Source organism: Rutidosis leptorrhynchoides, chromosome 10 (assembly GCF_046630445.1).
Source record: "Rutidosis leptorrhynchoides isolate AG116_Rl617_1_P2 chromosome 10, CSIRO_AGI_Rlap_v1, whole genome shotgun sequence".
NCBI classification, from domain to species: Eukaryota; Viridiplantae; Streptophyta; class Magnoliopsida; order Asterales; family Asteraceae; genus Rutidosis; species Rutidosis leptorrhynchoides.
The window spans coordinates 41,558,471-41,567,351 of record NC_092342.1 but is presented as its reverse complement, the minus strand read 5'-3'; positions in this window follow the sequence as shown (position 1 = coordinate 41,567,351).

The window sequence follows — 8,881 nt, the reverse complement described above, 5'->3', positions numbered from 1 at the left end:
GAATTTGAAAGTATCCGGAGAAATCGTCAAGAAAACAATAGTAACTATTCCCAGCTAACCTTTCCAACATTTGATCAATGAAAGGTAAGGGAAAGTGATCTTTTCTGGTGGCATCATTTAATTTTCTATAATCAATACAAACACACCATCCTGTTACAGTCCTAGTAGGAATAAGCTCATCGTTTTCATTTGTGATAACAGTCATGCCACCCTTCTTAGGTACGTATTGAACTGTGTTACCCATGGACTATCAGAGATTGGATAAATTAAACCTGCATCGATCAGTTTAATTATTTCTTTCTTAACAACATCTTGCATATTTGGATTTAGTCTTCATTGGCGTTGCACATATGTTTTATGACCTTCTTCCATAAGGATTTTATGTGTGCAATACGAAGGACTTATTCCTTTAATGTCATGAATCTTCCATGCAATAGCTGGTTTATGAGCTTTTAGCACAGAAATAAGTTGAGATTTTTCATTTTTCGTAAGAGAAGACGATTGATGTGTGTAGCAGCGTATACGAAATAGTTATATTTTTATTACGAAATACTATTAAATACAATACAATTTTACACAAGTTATTTATTTATTTATAAAGTGGATATACCTAAACCTTGCTACAACACTTATAGGCAGTGTACCTAATCGTACAGTAGTGTAGTTTTTAGTAAGTCCGGTTCCTTCCACAGGGATACAGTAAACAAGTTTAACTCTATAATTATTTTAACCTATAATTGTAAATATATATATATATATATATATATATATATATATATATATATATATATATATATATATATAAGTAGTATTATTATTATAAAAGGGGGTTTTTACCGTTTAATGACCGGTTTGTCGATTTTATGTCTTAAGTCGCAATTAAAACCTAATGTAAAATATTAAAAATACAAATAACTTAATTTAAAGCGTAAAGTAAATAACGATAAATAAAATTGCGATAAATAAAATGACAGTAAATAAAAGTGCGATGAAATATGAAATAAAGGAATTATGCTTATTTAAACTTCCGTAATCATGATGTTCGACGTGTTGATTTTAGTTTATTACCATGGGTTAATTGTCCTTTGTCCTGGATTATTCGATATGTCCATACGGTTTTGTCCATAATAGTCCATCAGTCATAAATATAAAGTGCGAGAGTCTTCGTCAAATTATCCTTATACCCAAAGTCAAATACTCCAACTAATTGGGGATTCGAACTGTAACAAGGTCTTAATACTTTGTTTAATGAATACACCAGGTTATCGACTGCGTGTAATCCAAGGTTTCAATACTTTGTTAACAATTACACCAATTACCCTTGAATGTAATCCACCCCTGTTTCAACGAGTCCATTGACTATTAATACATCCTCGTGTCAGGTAAAATGAACAATTATTGGTATTTATAGATATCCCGCCCACCGTATCCGATTAAGCGTATGTGGTTATTTATAGATACGTCGAATTGTAACCTTTAATATTAAATTAACGAGGTATGGTTTAGTTAATATAAAACCCATTAATAGTCCATAGTCTAATTTCCACAAGTGTCATTCTTTTGTCCAAACCCCAATTATGGTACAAAGCCCAATTACCCCGTCTTTAATATTTAGCCCAACATCACGATTATTTCGGCTTAAATAAGTATAATATTAACTTAGCTACGAGACATTAAATTAAAAAGGTTGAACATAACTTATAATGATTAATAATAGCGTAGCGTTACACGGACAGAAATTCGACTTACACACTTACAACATTCGCTAACATAACCTTATTATTATTAATCTTAAATTAAAATTAAAATTATAATATATATATATATATATATATATATATATATATATATATATATATATATATATATATATATATATATATATATATATATATTGTGAAAGAGAGATTAAATTATATTGTGTATCATTCGTCCGAAAAACTGCTGAATTTATAGATGTGGCCAAGCTCCTGGGCTCATGCGATCGCATGAGTTTTCTTCATGATGGCCATGCGATCGCATGGCCGTCAAATACTGGTCACAATTCATTTTAAACGTGGGCTGCTGTGATTAATTTAATATATAATATAATATATATAATTTTATATAATTATATATATATTATATTATATTCTTGTGCATAGTTGACTCATAATTTTAGCTCCGTTGCATCGCGCGTTGATAGTTGGTTCATGTCCCGGTTCCGGATTTTCGAACGTCCTTGCGTACTTTTTAATATCTTGTACTTTGCGTTTTGTGACTTGTACTCTTGTAATTTTGTGACGTTTCTCATTAATAATTTGAACCTCTTAGATTGTACTTTGTACTTTTTAGCATTTTGGTCATTTGCATCTTCAATTCGTCGAATCTGTCTTTTGTCTTCACCTTTTATTATTTAAACAGATATCACTTGTAAATAGAACAATTGCAACTAAAAGCTTGTCTTTCTTGAGGGATAATGCTATGAAATATATGTTTATTTTTAGCATTATCAACGATATTATTACAGGTAATTCAGATTCACCATGTAAATAAACGTATTCCAAATGGTTTTATAAGTGGCTTTAACTCTAATATCGGTGATTCTTTTATCGATGATTTGTATCGATATTTGTCTTTCTCTTTTAGCATTTGAAGTTCTTCTGTTGTTGGTTCGTATTTATTAGCCATAAGTGCGGCTAACATTTCAGCTTCGTCAATTGGTTCAGTTCCTTCTCCTAAAGAACATTCTCCCGTTCCTTGTAATTCTGGAAATTCTTGTAACAATTCTGCATGTGAATCTATAGTTTGAATATAATAACATGTATCATCTGCAGATTGCGGTTGTTGCATGGCTCTATCAATGGAAAAGGTAACACTCTCGTCCTCTATACTTAGGATCAGTTTCTTACCAAACACGTCTATTATTGCTTTAGCCGTGTTTAAGAATGGTCTTCCTAATATAAGAGGAACTCGAGAATCTTCTTCCATATCCAGAATAACAAACTCTACTGGAAATACTAAAGTACCAACTTTAACTAGCATGTTCTCCATTATCCCTCTAGGATATTTTACTGATCGATCTGCTAGTTGTATGCTTATTCATGTTGGTTTCAATTTTCCAAGGTCTAGTTTAGCGTATAATGAATATGGCATTAGATTTATACTAGCACCTAAGTCTGCCAATGCTTCTATTGAATTAAGACTACCCAGAAAACATGGAATTGTGAAACTTCCTGGATCTGATAATTTTTCTGGTAGTTTATTCAACAGTACTGCAGAACAATTAGCATTCATTGTAACAACCGAGAGTTCTTCCATTTTCTTTCTATTTGTGATTAGATCTTTCAGGAATTTAGCATATCTTGGCATTCCTGAAATCACATCAATGAAAGGAAGATTTACATTTATTTGTTTAAACATATCCAAGAATTTGGATTGCTCGGCTTCAAGTCTTTCTTTTCTCATTTTACTCGGGTAAGGAAGCGGTGGTTGGTATGGTTTAACATAAGGTTTAGCCTTAACTGTGTTATCTTCATTAACCTTTTCAACTACCGATTCTGTTTCCTTCTCTTGCTCAGGCTGTGGTGCCTGTGTAGTAGAAATAGCGTCATCACAATTTATAGGTATTTCAGGTGGTTTAAGTGTAATACCACTTCTTGTGGTAATGGCTTTAGCTGTTTCATTTCGGGGGTTAGCATTTGTATCGCTAGGTAGACTCCCCGGTTTTCTTTCACCTATCAACCTTGCTAGGTTGCTCACTTCTTGTTCTAGATTTTGAATAGAAGCTTGTTGATTTCTAAATGCTTGAGCATTTTGTTCATTAGTTTGTTTCTGAGTTGTAAAAAACTGCGTTTGAGATTCAACTAGCTTCGACATCATATCTTCTAAATTTTGATTTTTATCATCGGTTTGTGGTGGTTTAATTGGAAAAATAGGTCTTTGCTGGTTGTAAGTATTATTATATACTTGTTGATTGCTAGGACCTTGTTGGTTGTGGTATGAAACATTTCGGTTATAATTCTGATTTTGATTGTAGTTTGGTATTGGCGGTTGATAATTATTCTGATAACTATTTTCAAGCCTTTGATTCATGTATGAAACATTCTCTCTTTGTTCCATTGTTTGTTCAATACTGAGACAATCTTTTGTCATATGTGGTCCTCCACACTGCTCACAACTAATTCGTATTGCGTGAATATCTTTAGTCATCTTTTTCATTCGTCTTTCGAAAGCATCTAACTTTGCGGAAATGGAATCAAAGTCATGGATAGAATCTGATCTAGCCGCTTTAGATGATCTAACGATGTCTTTTTTTTTATGCCACTCATGTGAGTGGGAGGCTGTGTTATCAATAATTTTGTAAGCTTCAGTTGCGGTTTTCTTCATAATGGAACCACCAGCTGCTATGTCGATGTCTTTTCGTGTAGTAATATGGCATCCTTGGTAGAATATTTGGCTTCTCCCTTCAGGTAACGATTCTAACCAATCTTTGGCTTCTCCCTTTAAAGTCCAGGGAAATAACATGAGATAGATCTGTTCATCCTCAACTTCTCTGATTTTGAATAGAGTACAGATCCTATTAAAGGTACGAAGATATTCGTTTGGATCTTCCTTCGGCGTACTACTAAATTGGCACTGATTAGTTACCATGTGTAGGATTTGTCCTTTGATTTCATAATCTGGCGCATTAATATCTGATTGAGTAATGGCATGACCTTGGCCAGTGCGTGTAGCTCTCATTCGATCTTCCATACTTAGAGGTTCCTGATTTTCCATGATTGAATTTGTTGAATCTGAATCACTAGAGGTTTCTGATTTAATGGTTTCTTCTTCGACAATCTCTGGTTGTATGATTTGCAGTTCAGGAGGAATGATTAGTAGTTCAGGATCTCTGAATTGTCCTTGAATATCCTCCGAGTTCTCAATTGTGAGGTCGGGTTCAAAAAATGGATTATCGGAAATTTGAATTGGAGTACTTGGTCGACTAGATGATGGTTCTAAAGAAAAATCAACAGCTACAATTTTGGCTAAATGTCTTGATCGAGTTACAGGTGGTGAACATATGAAAGGTGGTGAACATTTTGCTCGGTGCATTCACTGAATATCCTATTAGTTATAAAGATAAAAATTATATAAGTTATCAAATTAATAGACTTTTCTGATTTTGCCCACGTTTCGAATAGCCAATAGATGCAGCAGGTAGCCAGGACCCTTTAAATCGGAAGCCCACAACTCGCCACTAACAAATCCAACTATTACTACGGACCAGAAAATTTTGGATGTCTATCAATTTAACCGCTTAAAATAATTTTTTCGTCGAAATTTTGAAGATAAAATCTATGTCCTAAAAACTAGAGCGTAGAAACGAGAAAGAAAAAGCGCGTCGAAAAATAAGAGTCGAAAAACAAACGTCGAAAAATAAACAGTCAAAAAATAATAAACGTCGAAAGGAAAGCGTCGAAACTTAAAAGTCTAAAAACTAAATATTAAAAGTTGCGTCTAAAGGAATTAAAGTTTAAAAGGAATTCTATATCCAAAATGGCAATAACTTAATTAGGCACTAAAATCTATTTAAAACTAAAGCGATAAGTGACGTCGTAAAAATTTAAAGTGCCTAAATCTTAATCTAAAGAAAAAGCACTTAAGGGATTTTACAGCAAAGCCTAAAGATCTAGAAATACTATGGCAAAATACTAAGCTTAAAATTATTTACGAACGATAAATTACAAATTACGAATAAACGATAAAAATACAAATTATAACTAAAATGATAAAAATATAAATTTTATAAAAATATTATTTTTATATTATATTTTATAAAAATATTAATCTTAATAATATTATTTAAACTTAAAATTACAAATAAAACTAAAACTAAAAATAAATATATTAATTGTAAACCTAATTAGGGTATAATAATAATATTAATTAAAAATAAAACCATAAATCCGTAATTAATGAAGTCCAATGTTGCAGTCTGTTAGACGGCTCCGCGACTGCGAATATTTACTGCCCAAAGAGCTCCGCGACTTCGGAGTAATGCAGTTCAGAATTGTGCAGGCTCAAAATTCGCAGGTTCAATTTTTTTATATATATTTTTTTTATTTTTAATTTTCTGATTTTAATTTATAGAAAATAAAAGTTATATTTTAAAAACTTAAATTAGAAATAAATTTATAAACTAAATATTAAAAATATATATATATATATATATATATATATATATATATATATATATATATATATATATATATTTTATTTTTCTATTTTATATATTTAAAACTTATATAAAATATATTTTTATAAAAATAGATTAAAACTTAATAAAAATCTCTTTTTTTATATAGCGTTTCGCTTTCGGCGTTGATGAGTTCCCCGACAGCGGCGCTAAAAATACTTGATGTGTGCAAGGGGTAGTACGAAATACTATTATATTTTTATTACGAAATACTATTAAATATGATACAATTTTACACAAGTTATTTATTTATTTATAGAATGACATATACCTAAACTTTGCTACAACACTTATAGGCAGTGTACCTAATCGTAGAGTATTGTAGTTTTTAGTAAGTCCGGTTCGTTCCACATGGATCTGCTGAGCTTAACGCTATATTTTTATTAACTATATTTGTATAAATATAAATATATCAGTAGTATTATTATTATTATAAAAGAGGAGTTTTACCGTTTAATGACCGGTTTGTCGATTTTAAAACTTAAGTTACAGTTAAAACCTAATGCAAAATATTAAATATAAAAATAACTTATTTTAAAGCGATAAATAAAAATGCGATAAAATAAAAGTACGATAAATAAAATGACGATAAATAAAAGTGCGATGAGATATAAAATAAAGGAATTATGCTTATTTAAACTTCCGTAATCATGATGTTTGACGTGTTGATTTTAATTTATTACCATGGGTTAATTGTCATTTGTCCTGGATTATTCGATATGTCCATATGGTTTTGTCCATAATAGTCCATCGTTCATAATTATAAAGTGCAAAAGTCTTCGTCAAATTACCCTTATATCCGAAGTCAAATATTCCAACTAATTGGGGATTTAAACCGTAATAAGGCCTTAATACTTTGTTTAATGAATACACGAGGTTATCGGCTGCGTGTAATCCAAGGTCTTAATACTTTATTAACAATTACACCAATTACCCTTGAATGTAATCCACCCCTGTTTTAATGAATACATTAACTATTAATCCATCCCCGTGTCCGGTCGAATGAACAATTATTAGTATTTATAGATATCCCGCCTACCGTACCCGATAAAGCGTATGTGGTTATATATAAATACGTCAAGTTGTAATCTCTATATTAAATTAACAAGATATCATTTAGTTAATTAAATATAAAGCCCATTAATAGCCCATAGTCCAATTTCCACAAGTGTCGATCTTTTGTCCAAACTCCAATTATGGTCCAAAACTCAATTACCCAGTCTTTAATATTTAGTCCAACATCACGATTACTTCGGCTTAAATAAACATAATAATAACTTAGCTACGAGACATTAATTTAAAAAGGTTGAACGTAACTTACAATGAGTATTAATCGCGTAGTGTTACACGGACAGAGTTTCGACTTACAAACTTAAAACATTCGCCACTCTAACCTTATTATTATTAACTTAATATTAAAATTAAAATTATAATATATAAATATATATATTTCGTATGTGAACAGAGAAAGGAAAAGAAAAAGGTGTAAAGAAATCGGCAGAATGCGCGGCCTTTTATAGGCCCACTTTGAACTGTACAGCTCCGCAATCGAGGTACTTTTCTTCCTCACAGCTCCGCAGTCGCGGAGCTTTGGATTCCAGCTCACCAAATGAATTAAACGTGGGCTGCTGATTATTTATAATATATAATATTATATATAATTAATTATATATTATATTATATTCTTGTGCATAGTTGACTTGTAATTTTTGCTCCGTTGAGTCGCACGCTGATAGTTGGTTCATGTTTCGGTTCCAGATTTTCGAAACGCCTTTTCGTACACTCAGATATCTTGTACTTTGCGTTTTGCGGCTTGTACTCTGGTCATTTTTTAGACGTTTCTCATCAATAATTTGAACCACTTGAATTGTATCTTGTACATTTGAGCTTTTTGGTCATTTGCGTCTTCAAATCGTCGAATCTGTCTTTTGTCTTCACCTTTTATTATTTAAACGAATATTACTTGTAAATAGAACAATTGCAACTAAAAGCTTGTCTTTTTTGAAGGATAATGCTATGAAATATATGTTCGTTTTTAGCATTATCAGTAATGTACGAATGGTTGTTGGTTTAACTACGGAACTAAATGTCTCCGTGTAGTCGATGCCCGGACGTTGTCGGTTTATAAGTTTTTCGTGCAGTTCTTCAAAGGAGATAGAGGTGTCCCTTGCATTAACTCCGTCGATTACAGGTTGAAACGACTCATCGAGGCCTTCTAAGACACGATCTGTGATGTCCTCAGGTTGCATTGTCGAGCCCAAAAGTGCCAGTTGGTCAGTACATGCCTTGATCGATTGCATATACTCGGTTACAGACTGTGGACCTTTGGTTATGTTCTTTAATTTCATTTTGAGTTGCTTGATATGTCCACGAGATGTGCTCGCGAACGTTTTTGCCGGTGTGTCCCACATCTGTTTGGTTGTGGTGGTGGTTGTAACGAGTGGGATGATGTGTTGTTCGAGTGTGCCAAGGAGTGCTCCGAATAGCAGACGGTCCTGTCTTGCCCAGCTTTGATGAGCCGGGTTTGGAGTGGAGGTGCCTGCTGTACCGGTTATGGTGGCATCGGGTGATGGGAAGGTGCCATCAAGGTATTTGAATAGTCCATAGCCGTCTAGTGTGGCATGAACTTGAAGTTTCCATGAGTTATAATTCACAGATGAA